Here is an 18,495-nt window from a genome sequence, read left to right as displayed (position 1 = left end):
AAAATTAGATATAAAATTAATATTCAAATTAAATAATCGAATAAAGTAAATTTGAGTTGGAATTTGAAACTTAAAATAAATCTAGCTTGTGAAAATAAAATTTGGTTTATCGACCTAACAAAATTCTGTTCACTAAATTATTATGCACCCTAAATGATATCATAAAATTATTTGTCATATTATATCATCATAAATATATAACTTAATAAAAGATTATATTTTTGGTGCAAAATTTAATAGTATTGGTTTTCAATGTTGTATAATTACTTGTAAACAATATAAATTGATATGGCATTAATTATTTGATACATTTTTTTAATAAAAAAAGTCATATAATTATTTTTACAAAATTAAAATGTCCAAAATCCTAACTGCCTTTTTAAAGGATGAGAGTTCTTAATCTGAATATCTCTATTTTTTTTAATCCAAGTCTTATTATGAATATCACACCCTCTAATTTGATCTGAATGAATTTCTTTTCTATATAGATATATGAGTTATCCTATTATATATTTTCTGAATGTGAACAGAATTTAGTTTAGTATTTTCGGAATCATATATATAATAAGTTTTATATATTTATGTATACATTTGCTTTGACCGAGAAAAGAGAAAAAATTCTTTTACTATAAATTTGTGGAGTAAAGTCATAAACTCTTGAATATAATAAAAAATTTTATATATTACATACTTCAACTTTGTATGTTTTCAAGAAAATATTTTATATATTCTTTATTTTTATCCTCTTTACTTATCAATTATTTATTTAAATTTTAATAGTTTAAATTTATTTATAAATATATATTTTTTGTTTAATATTATATAATATACTATTAAATATATTAAATGTCAAATATTGGAAGTTGATAATGGTGGAGAAAGTGCGTGGAGAAAAAGTGGAAGAGAAAAAAAAGTAAGTAGAAACTTTCCTTCCTCGAATTTCTATATATTAATAAAGTGAATTATGCACAGAATGAATTTGTTTATAACTTAACATCAAATGATGGGATTTAATAATATATATTTTATTTTTTATTAAAATATTAAAATATAATTAAAAATAATAAAAGTCATCGCAATATAGATTCTAAGGATATAAATATATATATATATATATCATATTTTTATTAAAGAATCTAACAGAAATCTATATTAAGAAAACACCCAAATATTCCTTTATTCGATGGATTAGATTGGAAGTTTGAAACTGATATTTGCTCCAAAAAAAATAAAAAGTAAAAAGTAAAAAGAAAAGAAAAGGAAACTGACAGAATGTAGAGAAAAGCATACAATAGAGAAAAATCATTAATTAAAAACTTATTAATATTATAAATATTGGGAATGCAAATGTCTATAACTCCAAACTCTTACAATTTTTTACCTTCGAATGTTATAAATTCATAACCTCTCCAGTAAATAATCTAGAAGGAGTTTTTTTATGATTAATGTCATTATATTAATTTTTTTTTTGGTAACATTAATGTTAGGCTTTAATAGTTGGAAGTTTGTAAATAGATGCTATGTATACAAGCTGTTGGTACTCACAATTGAACGGGAAACTCTTTCTTACTTTTCCTCCCAATTGATTCTTTCTTGCTATTCTTTTTCCTACATTCTGATTTTCTCTATTTTATAACACATTATCAATATGATTTTATACTGAAAATTTGAGGTATGAACAAATTTTTTGTAGGATAATGTATTCTTGTGGTATATATTAAGTGACTGAGTGTTAGCTTCCCTTCACTTAATTATCTCCTTGTTCAATTATCATCTTTAACTTCTACACATTTACTACATATTATGTTATTGTTTCATGTTATTCTATGATTCTTTTCAATACATTATAATTTTGTTATTGCATTATATATTTACGTATTATTTTTTTATTTTATGTTATGTGTATTTATGTGAAATATTATGTTTTTTTTCTCCCTTTATTTTACATTATGGTGCTATTCTATTACTATTTTAGGTCATTTTAATACCTTGTTTTATTGTGAAATATTATGTCATTTATGTTGTTCTACAATTAATATAATTTATTATCATTTTCATTTGCTATCTATATTGTTACTTTATGTAATGCATATCATTTATGCTGTTTATGTTTCTTCATTAATTTGTAATGTTTATATTTCTCCTTTCTTTCACGGAGGTTGTTTTATATATATATATATATATATATATATATATTTATTTTTCTCTGTGTGTGTTAAGTTATATTGTTTATATAATTTAGACTAATATTCTTTCAACTTTACACAAGGTTTTAATTTGGTTTCTTAACTTAAAAAAAATACTTTTAGTCAATTAACCCTAAAATATTTAACAAAAAAATGACAATATTAAGATCTTGAACGTTGATAAAACATTCCTAAATACTAAAATATTAAGTTTAATTTTTAAACTAACTTTGATTATAATAAAAAAATCATTATTTAAGACTAATTATTTTAGAGTTAAAGGACTAAAAATGTATTTTTTTTAAGTTAAAAAACCAAGTTGAAACCTTCTATAAAGTTAGAAGACCAAATGTATACTTTTGTAATTTATTCACAATAATATGTAATAATATTATATATAATTATTTAATGTGATCTATATAATTATAAATTTATTTTTTGTTTATATTTAAATATAAATTTGTATTTATTTAATTTATTTTATTACAATATTATTTTGTCTTGATTTAAATTTATATATATATATGACACATGTATATTTATTTACTATGCTATAATATTATGTATTTATTTATTAATAACATTATTTTTGTTGTTTATCTTATTTATCTTCATATATGTCTATTTATTCTTCTTTGTGTTTTGATGATTTTTGTTTGCATAAGCTTAATTTATAATTTTTGAAGGCATAATTCATTTATTAGGGGCTCTTAAATCCTACTATATTTATTTGTTATATACCCTTCTCGGCCTTTTGCCTAAGATCAAGTGTAGTATACGTTCTTATTGGTTTAACATCTAACACTTGGATCATTGGCCCACATGCTATTAAAATTTTATCCATTTATGCTTCAGTGTTCATCAATTTTATCATAATTTTAAGGAAAAATTTTCAATTAAAGACTACTTTAGCTAAGTTATTTCAAACAGTCCCCAAAACATTCTAAAATTTCATTGCAAGACCGAGGGGGCAAAGTGAAATTAATTGCAAAAAGCAAAAGACATTAGTGCCCTGTGAAAATAAAAAGCAATTTTAATGTTGTAAAAGAAAGAAGAAAGAGGAAGAAGGAGACATTGGCACCATTTCTTCCCCATACCATGCAATGATGAAGGAAGATTATCCACCACAATGAGCTAAGAAAACGTAGTGGCCGATGGTCAATTTGAAGGTGCATCTCTTTGCTGTCTTTGGGAAGTCACTGTCAGTGTTGGTGTAAGAGAGAAACCGTAACTCTGCCCTATGCATTGTGATCATCACTAGTACTTGGTGTGTGAGGTAAAATTTTATTTTTGAAATTTTTGTTTTCTTCATCTGACTTGTTGAGCACAGGTGGGTTGTAATGGGTAAATAACTAAAAAAAATGAGTATTTAAATGCATAGATAAAGAGGTAGTGAGTGAGAAAAAATTTGATGGTGCTTTTAATTTTAGAAAGAAATTGTTATCCTCTTCTTGTTTGAAGTTATTAAACATAGGGTGTTTGTGATTTTTGAAAAGTGGGTGAGAATGGATGACTATAATGCACCGTTGAAGGAACTCAGGGAGGCAGAAATGAAAAGGAAATGGATAAATGCACTGGAACAGGTTATATGAAAGCTAAATGTGCAGAGAAACGGTGATGTGAATTTGTGAAAATATGTGCTCGAATTGTAAATTTGCAAATTCGAGTTGTTTAGGGAAATGGCAATTTAGTGTTGTGAAAACCTGTATTTATATTGTCAATTTGCAAATTCTTGTTGTAAACATATACTGTCTTTGATTATTAAAAGTTGATTGAAATTGATATTTAAATGATATGCAGCAATATATTATAAATGACTAGTAGTAGTGGGAAACAATTATTTTGCATCTTTCATGTGGGAAGGAAATTTGTGAAGACCTTATAAGGAAATTAATATATAAAGGGGGTATTATAAGTGAAAGATTGATCAGTGAAGGGATAATGGACGAAGAACTACAAAGTATGGTAGTAAATGATGTTTGGCTTGGGAGTTGTCAATATAAAATGAAATACATAGTTAGTTTTGATAGGAAAACATCATTGAATCTTATTGATGATATTGGAGTTTGACAATTAATTAAGTACAATAATAGCAATGGGCATGTTTATGTTTGTAAGAATGAGAAAGACTTGACACAAGTGTCAGAGTTAGACAATGCATAAGAGTAAGTTGTTTTTAATTGGGTTTATTGAGATCTTACGTATAGGACAAGAAATTTGTCTAATTTTTTTTTCAAGTGAAAAGGGAAGTTTTATTAACTCAAAGTAAAAGTACAAAAAACAATAGCAGACAAGACAAAACAGAGTTGAAATGCAAACTAGACTTAAGGCATAAACAGACTTCTAGTGTTCAAGATGTGATCGCTAAGAGATAGCACTTGGTTAACCAGGCAGTGAGGTTGAGCAGTATCATCACAAAAGATTTGTTGATTCCGAGTGTTCCATAGCTTCCAGTAGAGTGGTCCAAACGTAATGCACCATATTAAGTTATTGTTCTTTGTCCAAAGATTTTCCAGCAGCTAGTCGGTGTAAGTTTGGTTAAAGAAGCATGATTGCAATGACAGAGGCACAATAAGTTTCCAACATGCTGAGGCAAGACTGCAAGTCCACAAAACATGGTCAGCATCCTCAATTGCTTTGCCCCATATATCACAGGTTCCACTCACAACCATGTGTCTTCCAACTCTCTCTTGGTTGGTTAGGAGTTTGTTTTTTAGCACAAGCCAGAGAAAGGTGTGAATACGTTGGAGTCCTGGCTACTTCCAGGCAAGGTTCCAAAAGGAGCTTTCATCTTCATAGTTGTCCTGTATGAGCATGTTGGAAGCTAATTGCAATTTTTCTTACTTGTCAAGCGCCCGCAATAGCTGTCAATAGTCCCAATATGGGGAGCCATGTCATAAGAAGCGATAAGCTTTAAAATGTCCTCAGGTAGTAGGTGGCTAAATTCTGCCCACCTCCAAGTGCCATTAGGAGAAACATAGTGCTCAATTAGTCTTTGTAGCTCTTCTTCATCTAGCTATTTGAACGCTAAGTTTAGTAGGGGCCTGAGGTCTCCTATCCAGTGATCTGTCCAAAAATGAATGAATTTTCCATTCCCTATTTTCCAAAATAACCCTAGCTCCAAATCATTCCAAACAGGGCCAAGGCATTTCCAGAGGTAGGAAGCATTAACCTTCTTTTTCTTAGTCATTGTTCTACAGTCCCTTCTATATTTGGCTTTGAGTACTCTAACCCATAATGTATCAGGCTTAGCAACAACAATATATGTTAGTTTCATTAGGAAGGTAGTGTTTTGGTTATCCAGTGATTTAAGCCCGCTCCCTCCGTATTGCTTTGGCTGGCACATGGAATTCCAGTTGATCAGGTATGTGTGTTTCCAATGCTCTGTTGTTCCCTATACAAAGTTCCTTATATGGGCTTGGATTTGAGCATAGGTTGTGTTTGGAATTCATGTAGTTTGCATAGCATAGAAGAGGATGGTTGTTAATGTTGGAAATTGTGCCCTAGGGGCCAATCATTATGTTATGAACATTATTGATTTATGAATTTCTTAATTATATTATCATATTATTTGCATGTTTACTGTGATGACTATCCTTGGATAACTCATGATCTTATCCTAAATGTCCCTGGTCGGTCATCTATGTGAGAGCAGAGATGAAATAAGACCAGTATGACTTTGAAGATGTATAGAGATATAAATCAAAGTCATAGGCACATGTAAGAGTACAAGGTGTTGGACCGACCCGCTATGAGAGAGCTGCATGGGTTAAGTCATAAGCTTCTCTCATATACAAACCATGTCACTATGCCCTTCGACCTGAGATCATCATGGATTCCTACATGAGAAACACTCAGCTTTGACCTAGTCAAAAGTCACTTTTGACCGAGTGATCATAAAGACTATATTCAGGCTTAGTGGTTTTTCATATGGAGGAATGTGAATGGTCAAGATGGAATTTGTCCTTCACATTCATAGAGAGATATTACTGGACCCCTCAATGAGTGAGTCTGAGAAATGTATGGCCATACTATAATGGAAAGGTAGTTCCATTTCTATACTCAGACTACTCAGGGATCGAGAAAGTAACAGTCAGGAATAGGAGGATGACATTCTCCATGCCTCATCCATGACCAAAATGTCGTGTGACAAAAGGGACGTGATATGGTTGTATGAAAGGTTACATCGTTAATCGATCCTCATATGATTTGGGTAGTCGTGATGTCTTCCTAGAGACCGCTTACGACTTGTGAGTCATTATAGTAAATGGCCCATTGCCAACTTCATATGGGCCTACAGGATCGCACACAAAATAGCCCAACACGAGCTATGATGTCCAGATTCATTGAATCTAAGATATGTCTAGATTCAATGAATAATCTAAAGTGGGCGTGTATATATATATAAATTCGCGTGTATATATATTATATGATATAAGAGATATTTATAAGATTTGATTTATAAGGATAAATTAAATCTATATCATTTTTAAATTGATAAGGTATAACATAATATCTCAAATTTGATTTATTAGAATAAATCAAATATAATTCCGTCATATCTTTATTTTGAATTAAATGAATAGGTGAATTAAATCTGTAAGACGGATTTAATATATAAACTGTATTATTTAATTAATTTCTTATCAGATTACGCAATATATGATATTGTATTAATTTCGGAATTAATTTAGGATTAATTCCGAAATCCAATGTCCTTCATAATACCGATAGCATCCTATATATTTGATATTAGGAGCTAGGGTTTTGTGTGTGTGAGAGTGCAAAAGGTTTGCATATAAGAAACGGCCAAAATAGAGACGGTAAGGACGGATTCTCAAAAAAAGCCCTAGAAGGACAAGAGGCGCTAGCACGTCGTTTGTGATTGGAACGCTGTTCGTGTGGATACCGGTAGAGGAAGCCGATCTGAGTTGTCGACTTCTCACAAACAAAAGGAGAGTATAGGCATCCTGAACGTCGGAATCCCCGAGCTACCAACAATTTGAATACCGCAGGTAACACCTCTTACTACTTGACTTAAACACAATCGGTAGATCCGGGCAATGGATTGAAAATTTTAAAGTTATTTTCCGCTACGTGTCTTTCAATTCCTTACAGTTAAGACAGATTGAGCTAGAGTAATACTCCTAGCAAAGGATAAGGATTTTGCTGTTCAGCCAGAGAGTTTCTTTTGCACTTTCTCCTCAATTTTCATAAACTGAATTGTAATACTCAGAACTTATACTTGTGTATGCAGGATAGATGATTTGCTTAGATCTTCTTTTGGAAAGTTAGTATCTCCAACTGTATTGGATTTGGACATAGACAATCTAAACTCATCTCTTATAGAAGGTGTGCTGACATCAAGAGGGACTTAAAGTGGGCAAAGATGCTCAAACATAAGAAGTCTAGGTGTGGAAATGTTGCTAACCCCAATACTGGTGATAAATTCTTGAAAGTAGACAGATTTATTGATGTGAAAAGGTCAAACTTTTCTTGTTGCCACACATTTTAGAGAATCATTATACAAATATAACCTTGTACAAAAATTTGCATACCGATTTATAAAGAATGATAAGCATAAGATTATTGCAAAGTGCTATATAGATGGTTGTCTATGAAAAATTTTAGCATATGGTGTAAATAAGAAGAATGTATTCATAGTTGTAAGAAGATTTAACAATTAATACTTTTACTATATACAAGACAACTTAGTTGTCCCCCACAAGAAGAGGTGTAGACTTACTTCAGCAATGATAGTAGATAAGTTGAGTTCTAGCATAGATAAATGTCCAAATGACATTAGAAGAGATTTGAAAAGAGAGTATGGGTTATGCCTGAACTACCAATAAGCATATAGGGCAAAAGAGAAAGTATTGACACAAATTCATGGTCGTCCAAAGGAGTTTTATATGTTAACTCCTTGGATATGTAAAAGGCTAAAAAAAGTGATCCAGAAACTATAGAAAAGTGGGTTGCATCGTCAAATAATAGATTTCAAGCTATATTTATTGCCTATGGCTATTGTATAAAAGGGTTTTGGAAGGTGCTAGACCTATAGTATATGTAGATGAATGCCACTTGAGGCTCCGTACAAAGGAATTTTATTAGGAGCACAAGCATATGATACAAACAATAAGTTATTTTCACTTGCATGTGCCGTTGTGGGGTATGACTTTTGATGAGTAAGCATGGTTTTTGGATAATATAAAGGATATTATAGGATCACTAGAATTAACAATAGCATCAAATAGGGATAACTCCAGTGCATGCCATGTTTAGAGGAGATCAACATGCTTTTTGCATTCGTCATGTGAAAGAGAATTACGATGTTGAGTTCTTCAAAATAACTAGGAAAAAGAGAAAGACCAGCAGATAGACAAAAGAAGTTGTTTTGAAATTACTTGATTCAATTGCATATACAAGACTTGATAGAGGCTTTGATCGTAGTATGGATAAGCTAATGAGATTTTTGTTCATAATTGGGACAATGGCTTGAAAGAAATAGAGACATTAAGTGTTGGGCATAAAGCAAATTTCCTTATAGGAGATGGGACAATATCACTACAAATCTAGCTAAATCCTTCAATACTTGGCTGGTTTGAGAGAGGAAGCATAACATTGTTGTGTTGATGCATGAGCATAGGAAAAAATTAGCCAAAAAGATATACAACAGCAAATTAGCCATAAAGAATTGGACCAATGGTATGCGACCTAATATAGAGGAAAAATTCATAGATCATATGTCTAGATTAGAAAGAATGGATGTACAAGATTATGGAATGAACACTTTTAGGGTCAGATGGGAAAACATAGATGTGCGGGTAAATCTTATATTACATGAATGCACTTGTAAAGGTTGGAAAATATCAAGACTACCATGCCCACATGCATGTGCTACAATTAAGAAGATATACGATAATATATATGCATATGTGGAGGAATGCTTTTTACTCTCAACTCAAGAAAAAATTTATTGTAGACTCATGATCCCAGTTGAAACCCATGACATTCCTAGGCCACATTTCCTTCGATATGAAGATTACTTGTCCACTATCTTCCTACAACCACCATTAATACTTGTCATGCGAGAAGGCCTAGAGTCAGGAGCAGTGTTTTAAAAGCTCGACTGGATATCAAACCGGAAAACCTAGCGGGTCATGGTTTGTTCGGTCAGATCGGTTGGATCGGTGGTCGAACCGGTGACATAATAATTAAATAAAAATATTTATATATACGTAATAATATAAATTAATTTTGTTTATAATTATAATTATATTATAACATATGTAAAATAAAAAATGAGATAGTATTAAAAAGGTTTAGCAATTCAAATATTTCAACATATGTGAGAATATCCTATTATAAAAAGATATAATAAGATCGTAAGAGTGAAAAAAAGCAAAGATAATCTTGGTTAAAAAAACAAATTTGAAAAAAAGAGAGGTTAAAAACAATTCTGTTTGCAAGATATCTAAATATAACTTAAAAAAAACAGAATTCACCAAAAAAAAAAAGAACAAAAAAGAGCAAAAGTGGAAGAGTAAAGTCAGCGAAAACGTGGATAATATAATATATTATTTCTTTAATGACAAGACGTTTTTTGAGTTCTAGAAAAAGATAAACTCATTTGCAGTAGTCAGTAAATGGGTTTGATGCTTTCTCTCTCTTCTATTGCACTGCGTTTTCTTTCTCTTCCCTTATCTTTCTTCTTCGTCCGTCTTTCTCCTTCATCTCTGGTGACTATTATTTTAAGCAGAACTTAGGCCGGCCGGTTACTCCAAAATCGTTCCAGTTCCCGAGCTAATAGCGATTTCTGGTTCAAAAGCCAGCTCATCCCAGCTCAAAAGGGCTTAGCATCAAAGATGATTTTTAAGCATAGCTCGAACTGCCCTCATCTCCGGTTGATGGTTAGAACAGTCGAACCGTCCAGTCCGGTCCGGTTTTGAAAACACTGGTTAGCAGGATTGAATAATAATTTTAGGAGAAGAAAGTGTATCATTACTCAAGATGTGGTGAAACTGATCACAATAGAAAGACTTACAGCAACTCGAACCCTGTATGACTTTATTGCTGAAAATAGTCTTTTTTTGGTTTAATATACAACTACTTTTATACATGAATGAACCCAATATGTATTTTTTGATTGGTTGGGAAAGTAGCTATGACTACTCATATGGTATTTTTGGTGGTCCGTTGGAATGTAACCTGTCTAGTGAATTGATAGTTTAAAAATTTCATGATGGTACTTGTAAGTTGATTGTTTAAGTTATATTAGTTCACTTGCAAATGGATGAGTTCTTGTCATTAATGTGTGCATTTCAATTGCAAATTGCCTAATTTTATTTGCAAATGAGTCCGCCTAGACTTATGAATAATCATGAATGATTTGTGTACATTTCCTCACTTGCAAATGGACAATTGCTTGTCGTTAATGTATATATTTGAGTTGCAAATTTCCTAATTCTACTTACAAATGAGCCTACTTAGACTTGTGAATAATCATGACTGTTTAAGTTATATTTCCTCACTTGTAAATGAATGAGTTATTGTTGTTAATATGTGTATTTGAGTTACAAATTTCGTAATTCTTCTTGTAAATGAGCCCACCTAGTATTGTGAATAATCATGAATGGCTAATTTTGTGTATATTTCCTCACTTGTAAATAGATGAGTTCTGGTTGTTAGTTTGTGTATAATATCCGAGTTGTAAATTGTCTAATTCTACTTGTAAATGAGCGTGCCTAGACTTGTGAATGATTGCTTAAGTTATATTTCCTCACCTATAAATAGACAAGTTATTGTTGTTAATATGTGTATCTAAGTTACAAATTGCCCAATTCCAATTGAAAATAAGCCCACCTAGACTTGTGAACAATCATGTATGACCGCTTAAGTTATATTAGCTTACTTGCAAATTTTTTTGGTTTTTGTTGTTAATGTGTGTATACGTATTGCAAATTGCCTAATTTCACTTGCAAATGAGCTTGCCTAGACTAATGAATTAACATTCAACTTATTTACTTCAACTAGCTCACTTCAGTTATAGTAGCCAATTTGCAAATGGGTGAGTTTCTCTAGTGAATCAACTTATCCTTGATGCAGATTCCCTAATTCCAGTTGTCAACAATACAACACATACTTGTAAATAGGTTAGGAAAGACTAAAAATTATTAATTGACATGCAAAATACTATATATATATTTCCTTAAAAGAAAATTGTCCAAGTTCTCCATAGCTTAAAGTAGCATTAATTATATCTGCAACATAACAATTTACTATCTCATTGCTTTCTTTTCAGTTGTGCCTATGTTTGTTGAAGTAGTTTCACAATAGCATCTGACTTCATATTTCTTTTATGAGTCACGAGCCACTATAACAAGTCAGACCTTAGTAAAGTGTGTTGATCCTATGGTATAACAATAAACACTGTGTATAAGTTGACATAGGTATGACAATCAATGCAAATTGATGAATGAAATCATAAACATATATTTCAACACCTACTATTGTATAATAAGGTATGGTGAATTCAACTCCATCCTTCTCTTCCCCCTAAGGCCACTCTCTTAAATATGTAATGACATGAATCCCACAATTGTTACACCTTACTTTTAGTACAGTTTAGAATTTATTCTGAGGCATTTTAAACTATATTGGATGGTCTTTGGCTCAAAAATATCCTAAAAAACATTGATTTTCGGATTTTTACAGTTCATTTGGTAAAAATCTAGTTTTTCTAGTCTAACTTCAAAAAATCATAATTTAATCTAAAAAAATCAAAATGAAATGATTCAAAATTATATAGAAAGCTCTTTGAATACTCTTTCAAGGAAAAATAATCTTGTAAACCAATGATATTTAAAAAAGTGTCAGGTTTTTGTGAAAGTCACCTCTATCCTTTTGGTAAAAACTCTTTTTCTAGATTTTGAACTTTAAATTTGAAAAATCATTATAAATCATGTAGTTGTCTGTTTTTAACATGCTACTATTGATTTGAAGCTCATGATGTGAACTTTAAGCATATCAAACTTCATGAAGAAATTTGTTCAGGAACTTAATAAAAATATGGCTTGAAATTTGCGTCTTGCTTGGGGTTACAACACCAAACATACATACTTATACATAACCAAATCATAATTGTTTCCTCATGGTTCATCACCATTTTATCCTTGGATTTGCAGCCTCCCTTTTGATTAGTCAGCCCCTAAAATGTTAGGTTACATATGGGGGATGATATTTCAATGAAATCCCAATAGCAAGATCAATCAACAAAAACATCAACATGCATCAATTACAAGCATTCCAAACTTTTGCTATTAATAGGGAATTACTTTATCTCATACATGTAGCACTCTAGCATGCAATAACCAAGGCACTTAAAGCAAGGAGTATAGCTACACAATCATTATCATCATCATCATTTAGTTCAACCACATAATAGCACATAAAATTGTATAGCAATCAATGCAACACTCAACATTAAGGTTAATTAAATCTTACTACCTTGATCCAATGCTCTTTGATTCTTTGACCTTCTTCCTCTTCTCCACAATTAACAAACCCTAGTCATGATAAGTAACAAAAAGGGTAGCAAGGTTACCAAGCATTTCACATAAAAATTTCACAACATAGCTCAAGTAACTCTTAACCCCTTAAAGCTTCCATCTTTGTTCTTTGAATTTTTAGAGTTTGTTTCCTTAAACCCTAAAAATTATTTCTTGGTTCCTTTCTACCTAATTTTTCATGTAGAATCCAAATATGAAGTTGGATTTAAGAAAAGAACTTTCCTTCATGAAGAACCAAGCTTGACCGAAATAATAGGGTTTATTTTCCAAAAATCACAACTTTGATTTTAATGCTTCCAACACTTGTTCTTTAGGTTTACCCTACACTATTTTCTATTTGAACACAATAAAAGCATCAAAACATTGAAAAACTCATCCTAGGGTATGATTCTCAAAGTGGCCGAATGGTTCCTCTAGCAAACCAACAATGAAATCTTTTTAAAAGTAACATACAACCACTTGAAACCATCATGAAACAAGGTGTTCTAACCATGTTTAGCAACTAAAACTTCTATCCCTTCTCTATATTCGTTTTGGCCAGCACCATAGAGGGACAAGAATAGATTTTTCCAATGATACAACTCAAGAAAACAATGCAAGAAGTATCTTAAAACAACTTACTAACCTTGAATCTTGATTAGTAGACCAAAGTGGCTTGCTTTCCTCTTAGTTCTTCTCCCAAAATCAGTCTTTCTCTCCCTTTCTCTCCTTGGCCAAAATCAAGATCTGAAATTAGGGGAGGATAAGCTTTCTTTAATGCTGAAAATATCTCATCTACCACATTTAATGAAAGTCCAAGTGTCAATTGCCTAAGCCTCCTTGAAATCTCTCTTTTAATTACTTAAATCCAATTGTAATTAATTTTCCAAAAGTCAAGATCCTCTTCTCTTAAGACTTGACACTTAGCATCTTTAATTACTCTCCGTTAAGGGCTTGATAAATGGTACCTTGTGGACCAAGTAAAGTGTAAGACTCTAATTTACACTTTATCAGTGCACTTTTGCTCCAAGTTTAATTTTTTTCCATAATTACAGTATTCTGGCATCTGTAATTATTTTTTGTCAGATCTATAAATTATTCTCCTCATTTTTCTCTTCCCAAAGTGCCCTCCTTAGCTCAAACTCAAATTCCTATTAATTAAATAAAAAGGAAAACTAATTTCCTTCTCTTTAGTGATTTTTCTACTTGTCTAAATAATTAGAAAAAATATTGGATATCTGAGGGTCTCCTTTTAATTCAATAATCTCTTATAATTCCTTGGGACATCATAGGAATTTTTTTGGGATTTTATTCTCCTTCCAAATATTTATTTGGGATTTTCCAAATAAAAGGCCTTAAATTAGTTTAAATCACCTTTAAATTTCTTTGTAATTTTTTCAAGGGTAATTTAGTCATAAAACCAATTATATAAGCTCATATAATTCTCAAGGAATATTATCCTTATTTTTTCTGAATTTTCTGAGACTTGAAAATATTTCTCCAGAGTTATTTTTGACCAATTTTTCTTAATTAGTCAAACTTTACATAATTGACTTGGAAAATCATAATAATTATTTTCTACCATAAATCTTCTATTTCTTCTTATCCTTTTTGGCCGTTAAATATTTAGGAATGTTCTTATTCCTAATTATCATGTTATTGGATGTGACAACAATCATCATTACAAAATTAACACATGAAAATATCAGCTTGCATAATTACATAAAAATATATGACAAGCAAATTTACCTAGCTAAAACTCACATATTCTCCTGGACATGAACTGTGGGATACGAGATTATATTGCTTACATTTAGGTTAGCCAATGCTTCCAACTCAGGCTTTGCTCTCTTTAATATTTGAATGAACTGTGACCTCTACACAATTAAAAATGACTATCAGTTAAAAGACATTATGGTTGTCTGGAAAAATAGAAGAATAATAAAAGAAATCACAAGATTAAGCCATCATTCATTGCTTTTTGTTTGCTAGATCAGTCTTTTTCTTATTTTTTTGGCATTTACTTATATCCTTGCTACCACGGAGTGAGTCTAACACATAAAACTTTAGTGTGCTTGGTTCAAAAACTAATGCATTGCAAACAGAATTGGTGCAAAAATGTATTCACATTCACCCAAATTGTACCTCAGGTGTTATAGGAGTACTTGGTTCAGGTGTTTCTCCACCTGCCATGCTCTATGGTCCTACACCATCCTTGCCTATGATAGGCACAATATGGTGAAGTTACTAAGTTTACTTGTAAATACAACAATTTCAGAACAGCATATGGTGAAGTTACTAAGTTCACTTGTAACTACACTAATTGTTGTTGTCAATATCCTAACTATACTTGTTAGAGGTCTATACATTTTAATGCATTTAATGATTAAAAGGGAGAGCATTAACCATGAAATCTACAACAAATATGTACCTTTTAACCACAAAGGCATTATCCTTTTGGCTAACATTAATTGTATAAGCTATCAAAGTCATAATCTGCAAATTAATATAACTTCAAATTTATAAATAATTCAAAATTTCATATTTGTCTTTGCAATTTAAATTGAACATTTCACATACTCTATTTTTTATCCACCTTCTGGGACCAAGTGCTTGTAGGTCTACCCGTCTTGTAAAATACCCAAACGTATATACTAAAACCCTAAAACAAACATGAAAGTGCAAATATATAGTTAGTATTACATTCTAGTATCATTCATAGGCTACCAATACTATAGTAACTCTTCCTACTTACTCTTCACCCTCATCTTTGTTTGTTCAATTTATTGTTGAAATTTACCCAAAAATCCTTAATGTCCTGCACATTAAAATGTATGTTAGGACACATATATTAACCGTCACCAAAAGACAATATTAGTATTATTTACTAGGTGCTGGAAACTTGTAGTAGCCCTCGGCTCTATTGATATCTTCAATTCAGCAATGGTAGGACTAAACAAAATGCTATGACGACTATCTTTTTCCACCTTAGTTCTTTTCTTCACTGTCTTATCATTTCAATGCTTAATGGCATCTTTGTCTTTTGGTACAATATTATTCAAAGGGAATCTTTGCAGGAAGGAAAGCTAAAAAAAACATAACAACTCATTAATCAAATTACACAATACATCACCAATTAAATAGTGGAAACAAATTCAATAATCATTTATTATGTAAACAAATCCACAAGTACCAATAACTTTGGAGCCCTTGGCCTATCCTTCTTCACTACTTATATTGTATTGTTATATGTCTTTAGTGACTTCTTCAACCACAAATGAGGAAAGAACTTATTGTCAACCTCTTTCAAACATGAATCTATTTGATTTAGAGATCCTTTTCCTAACCCCATACGTGTCTTTGTATGTCTTACTATAACCGACTTGTTTATAAATATGTGTGCCCATGTGTTTCCACCACGACAGGCATTTCATGACATTACTCGCTGCTAGCACTTTCTCACTCACACTTGTGCTTCTCATGGGACAAACAAGAATTCCCAGTATGAAAGAGCAAAATCAAACTCAAGCACTTCATCTTCTTCCTCACTCATAATATTCTCCTTAACTTCAAAATATGTTAGTGGAATATATTTTCTCTTCAGCTCATTTACTTGGTCCTTGAAGCCATCCAACTTCACTTTTGAACCTTTATTTTGTAACCCAAGTATCATCTTTACATCTGTAGCTGTTACTTTCTTTGTCTTCTCCCTTGTGGTCATTTGTTACTTGGGGGATCATGTGCACATATGAACTCCACATATAAATCTCTAGGGATCTTATTCAAAGTAATACTAAGAAGATGTTCAAACCCCATTTCTTCTACCTTGCACTTTAAATTTTGTTTTCCATTGATAAACTTAGCCATTTCCTTGAATTTGGTTAGGCAGCATCGAGTAGAAAATAGGGTGACATATTTCTTCTTCTTCTTCTTCTATTATATCAACTCTTCCTCCTTTTTCCTCTACGACTCTTGTCAGCATCACTCATTTTATGCCACTCTTCTAAAGCAGCATTTGTTATTGCTCATTTCCCATGCATCTCTTCTTTGTTTTTTCCCAAAATTCTGCTTTGAATACTTTCCATCCACTAACTTCTCCATCTTTTTTTGGCCATCTTCTTCAGCCTTCACACAATAATTATAAAGTTATTAATTGCTACACTAAACTACACTTGAAAACCCATACCATACAACTTTCTTTCTCACATAAATCCCACACTTGTAAATACACTAATTGTTGTTATTAATTTCTTTACTTTAGTTGTTACAGGACAAGGCATGAAATTGTTATAGAGAAGTGGTTAATTAACTAATTCTTTATGTAACTCGCCTAACTTTTATTATTAGGCCACTAAATATCATATTCCTACAAACCTGGAATTGTTATATACAAGTGGTTAATTGTCTAATTCTACATGTAACTTGTCTAACTTTCATTGTTAGGCCACTAAATATCATATTCCTATAAACATGAAATTATTATATACAAGTAGTTAATTCACTAATTCTTCATGTAAATTGCCTAACTTTCATTGTTAGGCCACTAAATATTAGATTCTTACAATCCATTTGTTAAACCAGAATGAGCTAGTTTCCCAATCCATACGATAACATTTGGTCCTCCCAATTCCATTTTTTATTCCTGGAAAATGCCTACAAAGAGTATAACAATACTTATAACTACCAATACTAATAACCCCCTTGGCAATAAATTCATACTTACCCTAAACACAAACTCTTAAACCTTTTATCCAGAAGCTTTATGTCAAACCTAATCCTCTCCATGTTGTAAAAAATCCATGATCACAAAATCAGGAGGATTTGCTAAAAAGGGTAAACGGGAAAACACTATGTGAAGTATTGGTAACCATTTTTCGGTTAAAACCTAAATGTGTTTACCAAACACTCTAACCTTTCAATCAGTCCTTCTTCCTTAATATACTAACTTCCACTTGCCTATCCCACTACCAAATAAACCAAATCTAAGAAATATACAACATTTAAGATAGAACAGGAGGCTTACCCAAGGGTTTCGGTACCTTCTCCTCCTCCTTCTTTCTCATTTGTCAATAGCCTTGCAAGTTTCCTCTCTCATCGGTCTCATCTTCTTCTTCTTTGGTTGTAGCAACTACCACACACTCGCAGAATGACGGTGATAGAATTTTTGGGGGGCATGTCTGAGAGTTTTCACAGATTAGGAGGGAAGTGTTTCGACCGATTGCACATTAGAAAAATTTCATAGAGTGGGTTAAATTTTTAGGAGCACATTCTTACAGTGAGAGAGGGAGGAGTCTGTTTTGAAATCTTGGCTCTCTCATCTTCAAATTTTAAGGGAAGTATTGTGAGGGGCAATAGTGTCTTTTTTATTCATAAATTAATTTCACTTTGCCCCCTTAGTTCTGCAATGAAATTTTAGAATGTTTTAAGGGCTGTTTGAAATAAATTGGCTACAATAGTCCTTAATTGAAAATTTTCCTAATTTTAATTATTGTTACTCTTGTTTTAGTTTGGTCCATGGGCAATCTTACTAAACTAGAGTTTACTGGTCTTGATATTACGAGAGAGAGTTATTCGTCTTGAATCTTGGATGCTAAAATCCACCAACATGCCAAGGGTCTAGAAAATGCTATTTTAACTAGAAATGAAACAACTAGTCAAGGCAAGGATAAGGCCATGATTTTTCTTCACTACCATCTATATGAAGGGTTGAAAGCATGATAACTAAAAATAAAAGATATGTTAGAATTGTGGAATAATTTGAA

At 31.5% G+C, this 18,495-nt stretch overlaps 1 pseudogene; it reads left to right on the top strand.

Annotated features, from left to right (window-relative positions):
• Positions 1-2,923: 2,923 nt before the first annotated feature.
• On the top strand, positions 2,924-3,031 carry LOC114741264 (uncharacterized; annotated as a pseudogene).
• The last annotated feature ends 15,464 nt before the right edge of the window (positions 3,032-18,495 follow it).

The sequence above is a fragment of the Neltuma alba genome, unplaced genomic scaffold (genome assembly GCF_004799145.2).
Source record: "Neltuma alba isolate B1F8T4 unplaced genomic scaffold, ASM479914v2 tig00003340_pilon, whole genome shotgun sequence".
Classification (NCBI taxonomy): Eukaryota; Viridiplantae; Streptophyta; class Magnoliopsida; order Fabales; family Fabaceae; genus Neltuma; species Neltuma alba.
This window is presented reverse-complemented; position numbering and strand designations above follow the sequence as displayed.